The sequence below is a fragment of the Hemitrygon akajei genome, chromosome 17 (assembly GCF_048418815.1).
Source record: "Hemitrygon akajei chromosome 17, sHemAka1.3, whole genome shotgun sequence".
NCBI classification, from domain to species: Eukaryota; Metazoa; Chordata; class Chondrichthyes; order Myliobatiformes; family Dasyatidae; genus Hemitrygon; species Hemitrygon akajei.
In genome coordinates, this window is record NC_133140.1 from 83,825,291 (window position 1) to 83,846,899 (window position 21,609).

The 21,609-nt window shown below is 45.1% G+C and overlaps 1 long non-coding RNA gene across 1 annotated transcript; it reads right to left on the reverse strand.

Moving 5' to 3' along the window:
- Positions 1 to 770: 770 nt before the first annotated feature.
- Positions 771 to 11,666, reverse strand: LOC140741006 (uncharacterized). Its single transcript, XR_012101985.1, has 3 exons — positions 11,534 to 11,666; positions 8,895 to 9,049; positions 771 to 882 (listed from the first exon to the last, which is right to left on the reverse strand). It is a non-coding gene; the product is annotated as an uncharacterized lncRNA (long non-coding RNA).
- Between the last annotated feature and the right edge of the window lie 9,943 nt (positions 11,667 to 21,609).

Consider the following 21,609-nt stretch of genomic DNA (forward strand, 5'->3'; position numbering starts at 1 on the left):
TACGGTGCGAGAGCGCCCTGGCTCTGTGCCGTTTTAGTGTGTAGTTTTAAATAATATAGGTTCCCGACCTGAATCTCTTTATTTTTACAAAGCACTGTGTGGTGATGGTGTGGGGCTGGGGGCGGGAGGGGGGCAGGGTAGTGAGGGAAGAGAGACTGATTCTATATTTATACAGAAAACAGCGTTAATCAACTCCGCATGACTCTAACTCGTTCATGAGAGCTTTCTCTCGAACCCCAGGCAATCCAGTCTCACCACACTGTCTGCTTTCAGTCACAGTATACCATCGGAATTTCACCGTTCCTTTTCCTGTGCCCTCATCTCTGGTTTCTGGTAATTTATAACAAATGTTCCCAGCTCACTGACCAGCAGATAATTAACATTTCTGTTTTGTTCGTCTTTAACTCAAGCCACCTGGGCCGCTGCAAAATCTTTATGGAGAGCTGGGAAAACCGCAGATTGTGTCAAAGACCAGAGAGATAAAGCGGGGGATCACGGGGCAAGTGTCACATTGTGTCTGGGACTCTGCTTTCTACCAGTACTGGCTGTCAACATTAACGATACAGGCCTGATCCTTTCACAATAAAAACATGTGGATTTACAATTGCCTTTTGTGGAGCTGAGCAGACTTCTTGCAACACGCTGTTAGACAGTTAGGAGCCATTAGGCTCCTGAACAAGCGTGGACATCTTCATTCACCATTACACAGAGATGATCACTGAACACAACCTGTGGTTTCACTGTCAAGGACTCTAGGACTCATGTTCTCAATATTATATATTTATTATTATTATGACTTGTTTCTTTTTGTATTTCTCAGTTTTTCTGCCTTTGTGTGTAGTTTTTCATTGATTCTGTTTTTCTCTATTCCACTGTGAATGCCTGTAAGAGAATCAGAATTGGAATCAGGGTTAATGTCATTGGTGAACGTCATTCAAGTTGTTGTTTTGCCGCACCAGTACATTGCAATACATACCGGTAATAATAATTTTAAAACTGTAAATTACAACAAGATTTTTTATATATAATTAAATTCAATAAGTAATGCAAAAGGAGAGCAAAAAATATCAGAGTAGTATTTGGCGACATTTTCGTACTTTGATGATAAACTCATTTTGAACTATGAACTTTCCCAAAGGCTATTGGAAATAGTAAGCCCCATTCCTGGGAGCTGGGGTAGTGAAGATGGTGAAGCCAGCCATGGCCTCCAGCAGCTGGGGATAAGGGTGCAATTCTGCCTTCGGGTACCATCTCTGTGCAGTTCACATGCTCTCCCAGTGACTTTGTGGGCTTTCCCTGGGTGCTTTGGTTACAGAATCAGATGTATTTGTGAAATTTCAGGTTCAAGTTTGATTGTCAGTGAACCACACCCATGAATACAGGCAAATGAAACAGCGTTCCTCTGGAGCCAAGGAGTAAAACACAGAACCAGCAGCACACAGCACATTTAGTTACAATAACAGAAAAACATACACAAAAAAATGTTCAAGTCGGTTTTGCAGCAACTGTACAGTGCAAGACATAAAAATGACGAAAATAAATAAATTGTACAAAAGATGAATGCTGAGGTAGTGCTCGTGGGTTCATACACTGTTCAGAAATCTGATGGTCGAGTGGAAGAAACTACTCTTCAATTGTTGAGTGTAGGTGGTCTTCAGGCTCCTATATCTCCTCCCCAATGATGGTAACATGAAGAGGGCATTTCCTGATTGGTGATGGTCCCCACATGCCAAGGGTATTTTTTGTTTAGAGATATAGCATGGTAACCGGCCCAATTAGCTCACGCCATGTGACCTAGGAACCCATGCGATTTTTGAATGTGGGGGGGACTGGCTCATCTGGAGGAAACTCATGTGGTCACAGAGAGAGCTTACAAACTCCTTACAGATGGCAGAGGAACTGAACTGGGGTCGCTGATTCTGTAACAGCATTGCATTATGCTACCATGCTCCTGTGATGGATGGGCCAGTAGCTGAATTGCCCCTGGTGTGTAGGTGGAGTGTTAAAATCAGTTGACGAGAATATGGGGAGACTTTAGTATAAGATAGAATGTTAATGTCATAGAGTCGTAGAGCACCACAGCACAGAAACTGACTCTTCAGCCCATCTAGTCTGTGACAAACTGTTATTCTGCCTAGTCGCATTGAATTGCATCTGGACAATGCCCCTCTGAGCCATGTACTTATCCAAACTTTCCTTAAATGTTGAAATCAAGCCTGCATCCACCACTCCTGCTGGCAGCAATCTACCAGCCTTGACATCACAATCTACCTCGCTATGGCTTTGCGTCTCATTGCCTGCCTGCACTGCCCTTTCTCTGCACCTGTAACACCTTATTCTGCATTCTGTTATTGTTTTCCCTTGTACTACCTCATTGCGGTGATGTGATGAAATGGTCTGTATGGATGCTGTGTGGAGAAAACGTTTTCACTGTATCTCAGTACATGAGACAAGAATACACCGATTTACCGGTTTAGCATCCACACAGCTGAACGAGAATAGTCTACTTTCCCAGCGCATCCCAAAGACGTGCAGGTTTCTGGGTTAACTGGCTGCTGTAAATTGCTTGCATGTGGGAGAGTGGTGGAATCAGATGAGAATCTTTGGAGAATAAAATGGGATTAGTACAGAATCATAAATCATAGAATTTGAGGGCAGATCCAGTTTCCTCGTACAGTCCAAAGACATATCGGTTCAAGGTTAATTTGTCATTATAAATTGCCCCCCTGATTTTGTGTATGTGTGTGCGTGCGTGTGTGGCCTCCGTCGGTCGTGGTCGACCATGGGTACTGCGCCTCTGTAGTCACTGGTTTGTAGAGCTGTGTGGACTGTGGCTATTGAGGCTGATCCTGGAACGGTAGGCTCTGCCACAGTTGCAAAGTTGCTGCACGTGTAGGGCGTCGTGGAATTGTTGTCCACTGTACGCTGTGCTCTCCATTTAGCTCTCTGCTCCTCAAACTGGCTCTGATCACTCTTTCGCCTTGCTCTAGGTGTTGCTGAAGAGTACCTCGCCATTTGTTGTGATCATCTGCTGTAATCTCCCAGCACTCTGTGTTGATTTTTAAGGCTTTCATGTCGTGCTTGCAGAGGTCCTTGAAGCGAAGCTGTGGTCTACCAACGTTCCTCTTGCCTGTTGCTAGTTCTCCATAGAGGATGTCCTTTGGCAGTCCACCATCCTCCATACGACGGACATGGTCCTGCCAGCGCAGTCTGCGTTGTCTAAAAGCGTGAACATTGTGGGAAGTCCAGCACGGGAGAGGACCTCAGAGTTTGGGACTTTGTCTCTCCAGATGATGCCAAGGATGTAGCGAAGGCTGCGCAGGTGAAAACCATTGAGTTTCCTCTCCTGTTTGGAGTAGATGGTCCAAGTCTCGCTACCCTACAGGAGGGTGCTGATAACGCATGCATTGTACACAGCAGTCTTGGTCTTTGTAGCGAGTTTCGGATTCTCCCAGACCCGCGAGGAGAGTCAAGCAAGGATCAATGCTGCTTTGCCGATACGCCTATTGATTTCAGCATCGAGGGAGAGGGTGTCACTAATTGTCAACCCCATGAATGTGAACTCGTGGACCACTTCTAGAACGTAATTGTTGATGGTAATGTCTGGTGTCTCCACTACGTTCTGGGCAAGGACATTTGTTTTCTTCAGGCTGATGGTAAGCCCAAAGTCCTTGCATGTCTTAGAGAAGCGGTCCATGAGAGTTTGTAGTTGCTGTTTAGTGTGTGAGGTTATAGCAGCGTCAACGGCGAAGAGCATGTCACGTATTAAGAACTCTCACAACTTTGTGCTTGCTCCCAGGCACGCAGGGTTGAACAGACCTGGTACTGCCCCCGATTAGGCTAGGATTAAATCAAGGGCTGCGTGGATCAAAGGGCGGAAGGGCTTATTCTGCACTGTATCTCCATAAAATAAATAAACACAGGAGATTCTGCAGATATTGGAAGTCCAGAGGAAAACACACAAAATAATTCTTATTCAGCAGGTCAGTCAGCATCTGTGGAGAGAAATGAGTAGTCGACGTTTCTGGAGGATTGGTGAAGGGTTTCATCCTAAAGTGCCGACTGGGATTAATGAAGGATTGGAGTAAAATGGTGGCTGTTGGTTGGTGCAGCACAGACTCAGTGGCTGAAAACCACGTTACCCTGCTAAATGATTGTATTCCACTCCGACAACAAATGACACCACACCTACTCCTCCAGAGCTAAGGTAATTTCTTCTTCTCTATCCGTGCAGGACACAATCATCTCATTCAAACGATGCCCACCCTGAAGACTGAAGTTAGCGAGTGCAGAAGTCGAGGCCAAATGGTTGAAGCTCAGTGTCGATGTGTCTGAAAGTCAGACGTCTGTGAGTGCACTGGAGGCTGGAGACCCGGAAGCAGTCTGCTCTGGGCTTGGAGACCTGTGTGTGTGTGTGTGTGAGTGAGTGGATGGGAGGGATGCAAGGCTGCTGTCTTGTTTGGTGGCTGTTGTTGGCTGAACACTGTGGAAATGCTACGTTGGCACCCATACATCTGATAACATTTATGGGCTGCCCCCAGCACATCCCTGGGTTGTGTTGATTGTTAATGCATTTCACTCTATGTTTCAATGTACATGAGATAAAAATCATGAATTATTACTACCCCTCAACTATCAGGCACTTGAACTAAAGGGGATAACATCACTCAATTTCACTTCATCATTGAAATGTTCCACAAATCTATGGCCTCACCTTCAAGGACTCTTCATCTCATGTTCTCAATATCTACTGCTTATTTTATTATTATTATTATTATTATTATTATTATTCCTTTCTTTTTGTATTTGCACAGTTTGTTGTCTTTTGCACGCTGGTTGATTGCTCAAGTTGGTGCAGACTTTCATTGATTCTGTGATGGTTGTTATTCTATTATGGATTTATTGAGTATGCCTGCAAGAAAATGAATCTCAGGGTTGTACATGGTGACATATCTGTAGTTTAATAATAAATTTACATAGAGCTTTAAATGACCCTGAATCTGCTCATTCCTTCATTCCCTGCACATTCACATGCCTCTTCCTCAGTTTCTGAAACCCTTCTATCGTATCTGTTTCCACCCCACCCCGGCAGCACATTCCAGACACTCACCACTCTCTGTAAATGTCTTGCCCGGCATAATCATTCCCCTTCTCAATTTAAATGTGCGTCCTCCGTCAGCATTTCTTTCATCTCTCCTTCAGACTACACAACAATCTCATGGATCAAGAAGCAAGGATTAACTTCATTTGCCATATTCAGTATATAAACATGTACTAGGAATTTACTGTGGTGTGTTGGTCAGGGCACGACATGCAACAAAAAACAACAGCATTCAACAATTATAAAGCATAAAGAATTATATACAAAAAAAACTTTGGAGCTTTCTGCAGTTTTATGCTCTTCGTTATATTCATTGTCTCCATCACCGTGTCCTCTGCTTACTCAAACAAGGAATTTCATTGCACTCTGGTGTATATGACAACAAGATCATCTCGTCAATTTAACAATTGAAAAGTGCTTGTACTAGTGGAAACATGGCAACATTTTCAAAACTTAAAGATTAAAGATTAGTTTTATTTGTCAAGTACACAGATGGTACAGTAGTGTAGTGGTTAGCATAATGCTTTACAGTACAGGCGACCAGGGTTCAGTTCCCTTCATTGCCTGTAAGGAGTTTGTACGTTCTCCCTGTAATTGTGTGGGTTTCCTCCAAGTGCTCTGGTTTCCTCCCACAGTCCATTGACCCAACTTTGTAATTAGTCATTCCATGATTAGGTGAGCATTAAATTGGGGCTCCTACTCCGCACTGAATCTCAATAAATAAATAACACACAAAATGCTGGAGGAACTCTGCTGGAAATGAATAAACGGTCAATGTTTCGGGCCAAGATCCTTCTTCATGACAGGAAAGGTAGGGGAAAAGATGCCAGATGGAGGGAGGGAATGGAGGACAAGCTAAAAGGTGATAGGTGAATCTAGGTGAGGGGGGAGGTAAAGGGCTGGAGAGGAAGGAATCTGATAGGAGAGGAGAGTAGAGAATGGTAGATGGGTATGGAGGAGAATGTGCCGTTTGCTTCAATGACCAGCACAGCATGATGGTGAGCTGGGAGCAGTTCACAAGTGTCACCACATTTCCAGTGCCAACATAGTATACCCACAGCTCACTAACTAAAACGTAGTTTTTTCTATTAAACAAAATATACTTTATTCAAAAATAAAATTATGTACAATAAACCATTCAATGACTCTCAGTCCTTTACAAATGTTTCCATTACAGTCTTTACATTCCCACACTTTTGCCACCCAGGTGACACTCTGTTACTTCATATTTACATTCCCTTGTTCAGGGGTATACACCCTGCCCCCCCTACCCCTCAACTCCCGCGGGAGAAGAACCCTAGCCTGTGGTCCTTCCCCACCAGGCCCTTGCGGTGGCTGCACCAAGTTTGAGTGCGTCCCTCAGCACGTACTCCTGCAGCCGAGAATGTGCCAGTCGGCAGCATTCCCCCACGGGCATCTCCGTGTGCTGGTAGACCATCAAGTTTCGGGCTGACCAGAGAGCGTCTTTCTCCAAGTTGATAATCTGCCAGCAGCACCGGATGTTGGTCTCCGTGTGCGTCCCCAGGAACAGCCCGTAGATCAGAGAGTCCTCTGTTACGCAGATGCTGGGGATGAACCTCGACACTGTCCCTTCCATCCTCCTCCACGAACCCACAGTGTGCAAAGAGGTGGGTCACCGACTCCTCCTCACTGCAGTCCTCCCGTGGGCAGAGGGGTGTGGAGACGACGTTCCGGGCGTACAGGAGGGATCGGACTGGGAGGGCCCCTCTCACCGCCAGCCAGGCGAGGTCTTGGTGCCTGTTGGTGAGGTCTGGCGATAAGGCATTTTGCCAGATGAACTGGACGGTCTGCTCAGGGAACCACCCCACTGTGTCCATCTCGTCCTTCTCCTGCAGTGCCTGCAGGACCTTACGTGCTGACCACTGCCTGATGGCCCTGTGGTCAAAGGCGTTGACCTGAAAGAACTTCTCTACAAAGGACAGGTATGGCGGCAACGACCAGCTGACAGGGGTGTTGCACGGTAAGGGGGCCAGACCCATCCTTCGTAGCCAGGGCGACAGGTAGAACCTGGGCACGTAGTGGTACTTGGTGCCTACGGACCTGGGATCCAAACACGAAGCTGGCCATAGTTAACTAACCAAATCTTTTTCGGATGTGGGAGGTAACTGGAGCAGCCAAGAAAACACACATAGTCACGAGGAGAACGTACATGATCCTTAAAATAACGGCAGGGAAGTCAAAGTTCAAAGTAAATTTATCATGAAAGTACGTATACAGTATTGTGCAAAAGTCTTAGGACATGAGCTAAATGCTTATGCCTCAGACTTTTGCACAATACTGTAAACCACCATAAACAACCCTAAGATTCATTTTCTTGCAAGCATTGCAGACTAGAATCGAATCCTACTGGTGCTGTAAAGTGTTATGCTAAACACAATGCCACTCTAACTCTCCCAGAATATCTGATTCCATTTGTTAGAATTTTGAAAACTGAGCTGGAGTGTGGTGATTTGAATTTAAATTCTCTGTATTAGTAGTCCAGTGACTTGGTTTAACTCTGTGACAACATGACAGGCATGAGAGGGCATCAGGTATTCCAGGAGTGAAGGGATGTCTTCTGGAGCCATTGTCACAGCAGGGGGAAGCTTGTATGATCAGTATCTGATCACAGGATCTCTAACAAAATTGATTAATAGGAGCCTGAAGCCAAAGTATGTGTTAATTTGCCTGGCAGCATGACACAGGCTCCATGCATTAGCATATCTATACCCTTCATAAGAAAATCACTTGACATTAGTGACATTTGCATGTCAGCAGGCTTTAGCCAGCCAAGACAATTGTAAAGCCAAGGCAGTGACTGGCCACCCACTGGGTGAATTGTTTCTCCATTGGGCAGTGACTACACCCCCCGGCCTACAGATCTGACACGGCTGACAGGCCAGCCAAGCCGACTGTGGTGATGTGTCAAGGGAGGAGGCATAGGATATTTACAGACACAAGAAAGATGAGCTGTATTTGTCACACGTACATCGAAACATACAGTGAAATACATTGTTCGTGTCAACGACCAACACAGTTCGAGGACATGCTGGGGGTAGCCAGTGTCGTCAAGCTTCCAGCGCCAACGCAGTATGCCCACAACTTACTGACCCTAACCCGTACTGCAGACCGTTGCAATGTGGGAGGAAACTGAAGCACCTAGAGGTCCTGGGAAGAATGTACAAAATCCTTACGGACAGGAGTGGGAATGTACAGACTCCTTACGGACAGGAGTGGGAATTGAACCCGAGTCTCTGGGGCTGTAAAGTGTGGCTGCACAGGTTATTAGGGTGGTTAAGAGGGCACATGACATGCTTGCCTTTATTAATCAAAGCGTTGAGTTCAAGAGTCAGGAAGTTACGTTTTAAAGTTGATACTTTATAAAAGTCTAGCTGGGCCAGATCTGGTTGCCTCATTATTAGAAGAATGTGGAAGCTTTGGAAGCAGTGTAGAAAAGGTTCTCCAGGATATTAGAATCATAGGGTTATAGAGCACTGCAGTGCAGAAAGAGGCCTTTCTGCCCATCTATTCTGTACCAAACCCTTATTCTACCTTGGAAATGAACAGTCAACGTTTCGGGCCGAGACCCTTCATCAGCATGTCCTGATGAAGGGTCTTGGCCCGAAATATTGACTGTTCATTTCCACGGATGCTGCCCGACCTGCTGAGTTCCTCCAGTGTGTCGTGCGTGTTGCTTTGATCCCAGCATCTGCAGAGTATTTTGTGTTCCTTATTCTACCTTGTCCCATCAACCCACACTTAGACCATGGCCCTCCATATTCAATGTACTTACCCAAACTTCTCTGAAAGGTTGATATCAGACTCACATCCATCACCTCCTCTGGAAGCTCATTCCACATTCGGACCATCCTCTGAGCAAATCAAGATCCCCCTCAGGTTCTCAGCTTCCCCTTCATGCAGGATGCTGCCTGGGTTGGAGTGCATGTGCTGGAAGGAGAGGTGGGACATTCTGAGCTTGTTTTCTCCAGTGGGGGGAGAGGAGCACTTGGAGGAAACCCACATGGTCACTGGGTGAGCACAAATATTTATTACAGGTGGAAACAAGCACCTATCGCTGATGCTGTAAAGCTTCTCACTAATCCCTCTGCCTCTGTACAGCCCCCATTACCATGCCAGTATTATTCACACAGGGCTGATAAAGTCAAGTCAAGTCAAGTCACTTTTATTGTCATTTCGACCATAACTGCTGGTACAGTACATAGTAAAAATGAGACAACGTTTTTCAGGACCATGGTTTTACATGACACAGTACAAAAACTAGACTGAACTACGTAAAAGACAACACAGAGAAAGCTACACTAGACTACAGACCTACACTGGACTACATAAAGTGCACAAAAACAGTGCAGGCATTACAATAAATAATAAACAGGACAGTAGGGCAAGGTGTCAGTCCAGGCTTCGGGTATTGAGGAGTCTGATAGCTTGGGGGAAGAAACTGTTACACAGTCTGGTCGTGAGAGCCCAAATGCTTCGGAGCCTTTTTCCCAGACGGCAGGAGGGAGAGGAGATTGTATGAGGGGTGCGTGGGGTCCTTCATAATGCTGTTTCCTTTGTGGATGCAGCGTGTAGTGTAAATGTCCGTGATGACGGGAAGAGAGACCCCGATGATCTTCTCAGCTGAACTCACTATCCGCTGCAGGGTCTTGCGATCCGAGATGGTGCAATTTTCGAACCAGGCAGTGATGCAGCTGCTCAGGATGCTCTCAATACAAACCCTGTAGAATGTGATGAGGATGGGGGGGTGGGAGATGGCAGGCTGAGAAGGTTGGGATGGTGTGGCAAGAGAGAGGGCAGCTGAGATTGATGGGTGTATAATGTTGGGACACAGGACATAAGAAAGATGGGGACGTGGGGTGAAAAGTGGTAGACATAATTTTATGCAGACAAGTGTGAGGTGTTGCACTTTGATAGGACCAACCAGGTCTTGGACGGTGAGCGGCAGGGCACTGACAAGTGCGGTAGAACACAAATCCATAATTGTATCACAGATAGACAGGCTCATAAAGAAAGTTTTTGTCACACTGGCCTTCCTAGATCAAAGTACAGGAGATCGGATGTTATGTTGAAGTTGTACAAGACATTGGTGAGGCCTAATTTGGAGTACTGCGTGCAGTTTTGTTCACCTACCTACAGGAAAAATGTAAACAGTTTGAAAGGGTACAGAGAAAATTTACAAGTTTGATGCCGGGGCTGGAGGACCTGAGTTATAAAGAAATATTGAATAGGTTAGGACTTCCTTCCCTAGAACATTGAAGGTTGACAGGAGATTTGATAGTGGCATACAAAATTATGAGGGGTATTGATAGGGTTGATGCAAGCAGGCTTTTTCCACTGAGGTTGGATGGGACTATAACCAGAGGTCATGGGTTAAGGGTGAAAGGTGAAATGTTTAAGGGGAACATGAGGGGAAAATTCTTCACTCAGATCAGAGGGTAGCGGGAGTATGGAATGAGCTGTCAGCACAAGTGGTGGATGCAATTTCAATTTCAATGTTTAAGAGAAGTGTGGATAGGTACATGGATGGGAGGGGAATGGATGGCTGTGGTCAGGGTGCAGGTAGATGGGGCTAGGCAAGTTAAATGGTTCAGCACGGACTAGATGGGCTGAAGGGCCTGTTCCTGTACTGTCCTTCTCTATGACTTTAAAGATTAGTTTTACTTTTAACGTCTACTTCAAAACATCAAAACACAGTGAAATGCATCATTTATATCAACGAACAACACAGTCCGAGGATGTGCTGGGGGCAGCCCGCAAGTGTCGCCGTGCTTCTGGCGCCAGCGTAGCGTGCCTGTATCTTCCTAACCCTGACCTGTACGTCTTTGCAACGTGGAAGGAGCCCACATAGTCATGGGGAGAATGTACAAACTCCTTCCAGACATCCACAGGAATTGAACCCAGGCTACTGGCCTTGTAAAGTTACAGCAGCCACTTCACAACTATAGTGCCTGAGAGGCTCTGCAGCACACAAAATGCTGGGGGACCTCAGCAGGTCAGGCAGCAGCTATGGAAGAGAATAAACATACAGACACCCCAGCATTTGAATTAGAGCCTCCATCTCCCAGGACATGCCCTCTGCTCATTGCTATCGTACAGAAACCTAAAGACAAACATTCAATGATTCTTCCCCTCTGCCATCCGATTTCTGAATAGATAACGAACCCATGAACATTACCTCACTACCTTCTCTTTCCTTTTTGCACTGCATATTTAATTTAATTTTTATATCAATATCTCTTATTGCAATTTTTTTGCTATGTGTTGCATTGTATTGCTGGCGCAAAACAAATTTCCTGACATACGCCCGTGATATTAAAGCACAATGGATATAAATATAAAAGCAATCCTATGATAGAAAATGTACAAGATCTCTTTGAGTGTGACCATAGATTGGTTTATATAGATAGATACCTTATATACATCTATAAACAAAGATGGCTTCTTCTTGCCTGTCCCACAAGAGGAAACATCGTCTCCACACTCACACTGCCAAGACTGCTCCTGACCTTGCATGCTTTCAGTTGGGTTTGACCTGGGGATTGAGGTATGTAGAGTTCTGGCGCTCACACTCAATAGCTTTCAACACCACCACTTCACATGTGCTGACTCAGTATGTGTGTGTGTGTGGGAGAACTATGCTGAGTCCAGAACCCTCCCCTGAACGGGGCCATATGGTTCAGAGTCTGTTAACCATCAGGGGATGGAAGTTGGTGTGGGGGTGGTGGGAGCCTGTCTTTGCACTTCCTGCAGCTGCACCTTCCTTGGAGTTGCATTTTCTCAGGGAAGTGAAATACAAAATATTTCCGTAGCTCCGGCAATCCGATAGCAGCTTGTAATTCAGATCTGAGTCGATGTAAGAGGTTGTGGGAAGCACATGTCATGCAGGTTGCAAAGCCCAGACGTGGCACCCCTGAAGAAGCAACCAGGTTTCAGAAACTCCTCAGAAGTTGCTGTTGGTGTTGTCGCTGCTGCTTGTGTTGCTCTGTCGAGCATTCTGGGCACGCTATGTTGGTGCCAGAACGTGTGGCAACACTCGAGGGTTGTCCCCAGCTATTTAACAAAAATAGCACAATTGATAAATTAATCTAAATCTGAAGAAATTGCCAATAAATTTGTCATTGACAGAACCTCAGATGGTGACGAGGAGGTGTACACAAGTGAGATAGATCAGCTGGTTGAGTGGTGTTGCAGCAACAACCTTGCACTCAGCATCAGTAAGATCAAGAAGTTGATTCTGGACTTCAGGAAGGGGAAGACACACCAGTCCTCATCAGGGGTGGGGGGAGTGTTACCATTGAAAGGATGATTCTGGATGTCAACTACTCTGAAGATCTATCCTAGCTAATATATATCTCTTGATACAATTACAAAGAAGGCACAACAGTGGCTATACTTCATTAGGAGCTTGAGGAGATTTGGTATGTCATTAGCAACTCTCACAAAGTTCTGCAAATGTACTGTGGAGGGTTTTCTAACTGGCTGCATCGTGTCTGGTAAGGATGGGCCAACACCTAGGATCGGAGAAAAGTCTGCAGAGGGTGTAAATTCATGGGCACTAATAACCCCACCATCAAGTTGGATCTTGGTGGCTGTGGAGGCCAGGTCATTGGTGCATTTAAAGGAGTGGTTGATAGGTTCTGGATTAGTCAAGGCATGAAAAGCCATGGAGAGAAGGCAGGAGAATGGAGTTGAGAGGGAAGTGGATCAGCATGATGAAATGGCGGAGTAGACTCAATGGTCTAATCATGTTTTATGGTCTTATGGACACAGGAAGTATATGGTTAGGAAACCTTTAGAGTGATATGGGTCAAGTGTGGCTTGTTTAGACATCTTGATTGACATGGACAGGTTGGGCTGCGAGATTGTTTCTGTGTGGTGTGAATCTATGACTCTAAATCTCCCTCCAGACTCTACCACTTACCCACACACTCAGAGCCATTTTTAACCTCCCATCCACACACCGTAGGGACACAGAAGGAAAGCAGAGTGCCTGGGGAAAAGCCCACACAGTCACAGAGAGAGCATGCAAACTCCACATGGACAGCAGCGGCAGCTGGGATCAAACCTGGGTCTCTGGAGCTGTGATACAGTGGCCCTACCAGCTGCACCACCAATCTTCACTCTTCATATTGTGGCATCATGGGCAAGGGCAGAATTTAATTGCCACCCCCCTGAGAAGATGGTAGTGAGTCACTTGCTTATGATTCCTTACCCCTCATCTGCACCAAACACAGATAATCTGGATATCAAGGTCTCTGGGATCTTGCTGAGTGCAATAAAGAAGCAGGGCATTCAGGCAGCCATTACTTGATTGACCTGATTTGCTGCAAGTCAAGTCAAGTCACTTTTATTGTCATTTCGACCAGAACTGCTGGTACAGTACGTAGTAAAAATGAGACAACGTTTTTCAGAACCATGGTGTTACATGACACATTACAAAAACTAGACTGAACTACATAAAAAACAACACAGAGAAAAACTACACTAGACTACAGACCTACCCAGGACTGCATAAAGTGCACAAAACAGTGCAGGCATTACAATAAATAATAAACAAGACAATAGGGCAGTAAGGTGTCAGTCCAGGCTCTGGGTATTGAGGAGTCTGATGGCTTGGGGGAAGAAACTGTTACACAGTCTGGTCGTGAGAGCCCAAATGCTTCGGAGCCTTTTCCCAGACGGCAGGAGGGAGAAGAGATTGTATGAGGGGTGTGTGGGGTCCTTCATAATGCTGTTTGCTTTGCGAATGCAGCACGTAGTGTAAATGTGTGTAATGGCGGGAAGAGAGACCCCGATGATCTTCTCAGCTGACCTCAGTATCCGCTGCAGGGTCTTGCAATCCGAGATGGTGCAATTTCTGAACCAGGCAGTGATGCAGCTGCTCAGGATGCTCTCAATACAACCCCTGTAGAATGTGATGAGGATGGAGGGTGGGAGATGGACTTTCCTCAGCCTTCGCAGAAAGTAGAGACACTGCTGGGCTAACTTTGCTATGGAGCTGGTGTTGAGGGACCAGGTGAGATTCTCCGCCAGGTGAACACCAAGAAATTTGATGCTCTTAACGATCTCTACCGAGGAGCCATTGATGTTCAGCAGGGAGTGGTTGCTCCGTGCCCACCTGAAGTCAACAACCACCTCTTTTGTTTTGTTCACATCACTTTCTGCAAAACGCTTACTAAAACAGTGAAGTCTTGTAGGCATACGAGAATTATGCAACATAGAAATTGGCCCTTCGGCCCATCTGGCCTTAAGCTGCCCTCTAGGCTAGTCCCATTTGCCCGCATTTAGCCGATATCCATTTAACCCTTTCCTACTCATCTATCTGTCCAAGTGTCTTTTAAATGTTGTAATTGTACCCACCTCAATCACATCCTCTAGCACAGGGGGTTTATGCCATGGATGCCTCCTGGAAACTCAGTTTGCAAACCCCTACCTGGCAGCTTGTTCCATATACTGACCACTCTCTGGGGGAAGAGGTTACCCTTCAGGTCACTTCTAAATCTTTCCCCTTTCACCTTAAACCCATGCCCTCTAGTTTTTGATTCTTTTTCCCTGGGAAAACGACTGTGTGCATTCACCCTGTAAAGTCATAGAGCACTACAGTACAGAAACAGACCCTTTGGCCCCTCTAGTCCATGCCAAACTGTTATTCTGGCTTGTTCCACTGACCTCCCCCTCCTCCTCCCACCCACGTACTTACGCAAACTTCTCTTTGTGCTGAAATCAAATCCACATCCACCACTGGCAGTTCATTCCACACTCTCAGGTTTACAATTACTGACATACGTCATGAAATTTGTTGTTTTGCGGCACGTAAGATATGCATTCAAATAAGATATTCAATAAATTACTATAGCAAATGCGTAAAAAATTTTATATAGGTAGTGCGAAAAGAGATTTTTTAAAATAGTGGGGTAGTGTTCATGGGTTCATCGTCCATTCAGAAATCTGATGGCGGAGGGGAAGAAGCTCTCCTTCAGATTCTCCTTAAATATTTTCCCTTTCGCCCTTAGCCAAGGGGTGGTGAATTTGTGGAATTCATTGCCACAATCGGCTGTGCAGGCCTAGTCATTGGCTATATTCAAAGTAGAGGCTGATAGGTTCTTGATCAGCCAGGATGTCAAAGGTTACGGGAGGAAGGCAGAAGAATGGGGTTGAGGGGGATTATAAATCAACCGCAACGGAACGGCATTATGGTTGATTTGATGGGCTGAATGGCATAATTATGCTCCTATGTCTAATGCTCTTAACCTATCTCACCCCTCATGAATGTATACACCTCTAAAGGCCACCCCCCCCCCCCCAATCATCCTACACTGCAAAAAGTAAAGCCCTAACCAGTCTGTGTAACTCAGGCCGATGAGTCCTGGTAATTTTCTCATAAATCTATTTTGCACTCTTTCCGGTTTAGAGTTTGCTGTTTGCTGATTTGGAGATGGAAGAGATTCCAGAAGGTGAAAAATTACCTTTAAGCGCTGTTTACTGTAGCAAGCAATAAAGTGCATCTGGAATTACATCCGCAGAAGCCGAGGATGAACAGACAGTTACTTTGGAGCCGAGCCGATCACGCTTCAAAATTGCTCTAGAGCACATTCTCACAGGCAGCTAGCCTCAATTTATGGCAATTATTGAAGCTAAAAATGTTTCTCATGTCTCTAAGCTACATGCGAGTGAATACTATTAATCATAAAACTTCCCTAACTGCCTGTCTGCCTTGCGAGGAAGGAGAAAAATGTCAGAGAAAACCATCACTAGACTCGTCAATGCCTCAGCTTTCAAGGCCCAACTACAGGACGTACACTGAAGGGTGTAGCAGTCAGCGTAACGCAGTAAGCGTTGGGTTCATTTCCCACCGCTTTCTGTAAGGAGTTCGTACTTTTGTCCTGTGACTACGTGGATTTCCTCTGGGTGATTCGGTTTCCCCCACATTCCAAAGGGTTAGGGTTAGGGTTAGTGAATTGTGGGCATGCTACATTGGCATGCTACGTTGGCATCAGAAGCGTGGAGACACTTGAGAGCTGCCCAGCACAATCCTCGCTGATTTGACAGAAACACATTTCACTGTATGTTATGATGTACATGTGACAACCCCTCAACCATCAGGCTCTTGAACCAGACGGGGGTAACTTCACTCACCCCAACACTGAACTGATCCCGCAATCTATGGACTCTCTTTCAAGGACTCTTCATCTCATATTCTCAATATTTATTGCTTATTTATTTATTTATTATTATTAATATCTGTTTTGTCTTTTCGAATTTTCACAGTTTGTTGCCTTTTGCACATTGATTGTTTGTCCGTCTTGTTGGGTGCGGTCTTTCATTGCTTCTGTTGTGGTTCTTTGCATTTATTGTGTATGCCTGCAAGAAAATGAATCTCTGGCTAGTATATGGTGACATATATGTACTTTGATAATAAATTCACTTTGAACTTTGAAATTAACCTAACCTTTTCTGGTCCATTATGTTTTTTGGAGACACTTTGGTTCACAGATTTAGATTCAGGTTTGCTTGTCATCAAACACACCAGAATGCAATGAAAGTCCTTGCTTTTGTGAAATGTACATGGTAACAACAGGTATAACAATAACACACACAGAATGCTGGAGGAACTCTGCAGGTCGGGCAGCATCTATGGAAATGAATAAACAGTCGGTGTTTTGAGCCAAAACCCTTCTTCAGGATCAGAAAGGAAGAGGAAAGATGCCAGAACAAAAAGATGGGAGGATGGGAAGGAGGATAGCAGGAAGGTGATAGGTGAAGCCAAGTGAATGGGAAAGGTAAAGGGCTAGAGAATCTGATGATAGGGGAGAGTGGACCTCAGCAGAAAGGGAAGAGAAGGGGCACCAGGGGAAGGTGATAACAGGTGACGAGAAGAGGTAAGAGGGCCAGGGTGGGGAACAGAAGAAGAGGGGAGGGAGAGGGAAAAAATACTGGAAGCGGCAATCAATGTTCATGCCATTAGGTTGGAGGATACCAAGACAGAAGATGAGATATTTCTCCTCCACCCTGAGAGTCACCTCATCATGGTCAATAAACTTGATAATCTGGTTTGCAAATTTTCAACATAATTGAAATAGATGCCATGGTAGTGTAGCGGTTAGCACAACACTATTACAGTTCAGGTCATCGGAGTTCAGAGTTCAATTCTAGCTCCGTCTGTAAAAAGATTGTACGCCCTACCCCGGAGAGCGTGGGTTTCCTCCATGTATGCTGGTTTCCGCCCATAGTCCAAAGACCTACTGGACAGTAGGTTAATCAATCATTGTAAATTGCCCTCTGATTGGGATAAGGTTAAACAGGTGCATTGCTGGGCAGTGCAGCTCATTGGAACAGAAGGGTCCCATCAGAGAGGAGTAAGCAGCATCCACACCAGGAGCACCAGACTCTAAAACAGTTACTTTCCCCCCAGCAGTAAGGCTAATCAAAATCCCCACCCGTCCACACCCCCCAAAAAAAAATCCAAACTCAAGTTGGAGGAACAACACCTTATATACTGGCTGGGTAGCCTCCAACCTGATGGCATGAACATTGACTTCTCTAACTTCCGTTAATGCCCCTCCTCCCCTTCTTACCCCATCCCTGACATATTTAGTTGTTTTTTTTTCTCTCTCTGCCTGTTTTCCATCTCCCTCTAGTGCTCCCCTCCCCCTTTCTTTCTCCCGAGACCTCCCGTCCCATGATCCTTTCCCTTCTCCAGCTCTGTATCACTTTCGCCAATCACCTTTCCAGCTCTTAGCTTCATCCCACCCCCTCCGGTCTTCTCCTATCATTTCGCATTTCCCCCTCCCCCCATAAATGCCTTATTTCATGGCAGCAGTACAGAGCAATGCATAAAATATACTATACATTCCAATAAGAATATATATATATAAATATATTTACAGTATATTTATACAGTATACATACCGCATGATACATATATACACACACAGATACACATACATATATGTGTATATTTTACGCATATACATATGTGTATATATAAATTAAATAGTTAGTGCAAAAATAGTGAGGTAGTGATCTTGGGTTGATTGTCCATTCAGAAATTGGATGGCAGAGAGGAAGAAGCTGTTCCTGAGACAATGACTGTGTGTCTTCAGTGTCTCGTCTGTCTGATGGTAGCAATAGGAAGAGGGCATGTCCTGGTTGGTGGGGGTCCTTAATAACAGATGAAGTCTTTTTTGAGACATCGCCTTTCGAAGTGCTTGAGAGACTGTTAGACAGGGCACAGCCCCTCAGTGTCCAGCACAGCAGACCCCGAGAGTGTGCTCCTTCTCCACAGAAACAATGCAGTGGTTGCACTGAGCCTCAGTAGCACAACGAATATCGCATAGATGTGCCTAGTTCAGCTCTCTTCAGCCTCCTCAGAAAGTAAAGGCACTGGAGAGCTTTCCTGATTGTGATCTGATAGAAAATATATGATGCATAGATCAGATGCATAGATTGACAGTCAGAATCATTTTCCTGGTTACAAAATGCCTAACAGTAGAGGGCATGCACTTAAAGTGAAACGGTGGAAGTTCAAAGGAGGTGTGCCGAGGCAGCGGGTGCCTGGAATGTGCTGCCTGCGGTGGTGATGGAGGCAGATATGATAAAGGCATTTAAGAGGCTCTTAGAGAGGCCCATGAACATGCAGAGATTGGAAAGATATGTACCACGTGCAGGCAGAAGTCATTAGGCAGCATAAACATAAGAGATTCTGCAGATGCTGGAAATCCAGAGCAACACACGCAAAATGCTGGAGGAACTCAGCAGGTCAGGCAGCACCAATGGAGGGGAATAAACAGTCGATGTTTCAGGCTGAGGACTGGAAAGAAGGGGGCAGAAGCCACAATAAGAAGGTAGGTGGGAGAGGAAGGGAAGGAATACCATAGGTTTAACTAATTTTGCACAATACTGGAAGTCGGTAGGCCTGTCCTCATCCTATGTTCTGACTAGAATGTATTATGATTGCATATAATTGTTAAAAGCAAACATAGAACGATATGGACAGTGCAGGCCCTTTGGCTCACAATGTTATGCCAACCTTTTACCCTACTCCAACATCAACTTCAAGTTCAAATTCAGAATATTATTTTTCAACCAAAAACAAAGGGGCTGGTTGTGGATTACAGGAGGAATGGAGATGGGCTAACACCTATTGACATCAACAGATCTGGAGTTGAGAGGGTAAACAGCTTCAAGTTCCTTGGCATCCACATCACCGAGGACCTCACGTGGGGTTTGTACACAACAGCTGTGAGGTGAAAAAGGAACAATAGCGCCTCTTTCACCTCAGATGGTTGAGGAAGTTTGGTATGGGCCCCCAAATCCTAAGAACTTTCTACAGGGACACAATTGAGAGCATCCTGACTGGCTGCATCACTGCCTGGTATGGGAACTGTACCTCCCTCAATCGCAGGACTCTGCAGAGAGTGGGGCAGACAGCCCAGCGCATCTGGAGTTGTGAACTTCCCATGATTCAGGACATTTACAAGGATAGGTGTGTAAAAAGGGCCCGTAGGATCATTGGGGACCCGAGTCACCCTGATCACAATCTATTCCAGCTGCTACCATCCAGGAAACAGTATCGCAGCATAAAAGCCAGGACCAACAGGCTCCAGGACAGCTTCTTCCACCAGACCATCAGACTGTTGGACTCACGCTGATTTGAGTGTACTCTATATTACATTGACTGTTCTATTTATTATAAATTATTATAAATTACTGTGATTGCACATTGCACATTTAGACGGAAACATAATGTAAAAATTTTTACTCCTAATGTATGTGAAGGATGTAAGAAATAAAATCAATTCATTTTAATGTATACTACCAAAGGAAACAATGTTCCTCCAGACCAAGGTGCACAACACAGTACATATAACTCAAACACATAACACATGAAGTAATATTACCACAAACAAATTAACAATAAGGTGCATTTAGAACACAAGTTACTAAGTAAACAGTATAATGCTACTGCTGCTTCATACATGATGAGACCCGGGTGGTGGCCGGGAGTTCAGTACTCTCACGGTCTGAGGGAAGAAGCTGTTTCCCATCCTAACAGTCCTTGTCCTAATGCACCGGCACCTCCTGTCTGATGGTAGGGGGTCAAAGATTGTTGGACGGATGGGAGGGATCATTGACAATGCCAAGAGCCCTGCATACACAACACTCTGGATAAGTATCTTTGATGGATGGAAGGGAGATTCTGATGGTCCTCTCAGCAATCCTCACAAACCTTTGTAGGGACTTGCGGTCAACACTTCCCTCCCCATAGCCCTCCATTTTTCTTTCAGCCATGTGCTTATCTAAGTCTTTTAAATGTTCCTAATCTATCTGCCTCTATCCCCACCCTTGGCAGTGTGTTCCACACACCCACCACTCTAAAAAAAACTGTCTCAGACACCTCCAGCACGTTCCCCCCTCACCTTAATCACGTGCTTTCTTGTATTAGGTGCTGGGTCCATCTTTGTTTGTCATCTAGATTAACAAACTGGATGATAATGTGGTAAAATGGATCAAACAAATTTGAGGATGACATCAAGATGACACAAATATTGGGGGTGTAATGGACAGCGAAAAAGACTTTCAAAGCTTGCAACAAGATCTGGACCGGCTGGAAAAATGGGCTGAAAAATGGCAGAAGGAATTTAACACAGACGGGTGCAAGATGTTGCACTTTGAGAGGACCAACTCAGGTAGGTCTTACACAGTGAACAGTACAGCACGGAGAAATGTGGTAGAACAGTGGAATATGGAAATACAGATCCATCATTCCGTAAGCGTCTCATGGAGACAGGCCTGCAAAGAGAGCTTTTGGTATGCTGGCCTTCATAAATATGTTATGTTGAAGTTGATTAAGATAATGAGACTTTACTTAGAGTATTGTGTGCAGTTCTGGGTGCCTGTCTACAGGAAAGATAGCAATAAGGTTGAAAGAATACAGGAAAAAAATTAAAAGGATGGTGCCAGGTCTCAAGAATCTGAGTTATAGGGAAAGGTTAGGAATTTATTCCCCGGAAGAGGAGAATAAAGATACTTGATAGATGTATACAAAATTATGGGGGGTTATAGATAGGTAAATGCAATCAGGCTTTTTCCATTGAAGTTTGGTGGGACTGGACCTAGAGGGAAGGGAACACAAAGAGAAACCTCTTCACTCAGTGGGTAGTGAGAGTGTGCAATGAGGTGAGAGTGCAAGTGGTCCATGCAGCCTCGATTTCAACATTCAGAAGTTAAGTACATGGATGGTGGGTACGGAGTGCTATGTTCCAGGTGCAGGTCGATGAGACTAGTAGAATATGGTTCAGCATGGACTACATGGGCCAAAGAGCCTGTTTCTGCTCTGTAGTTTTCTATGAATCTATAATCCACCGCTCTCTGTATTAAAAAAAACTACACCTGACATCCCCACTATACTTTCCTTCCACCATCTTCAAAATTATGCCCCGTCACATTAGCTATTTCAACCCTGGGAAAAGTTCTCTGACTGTCCA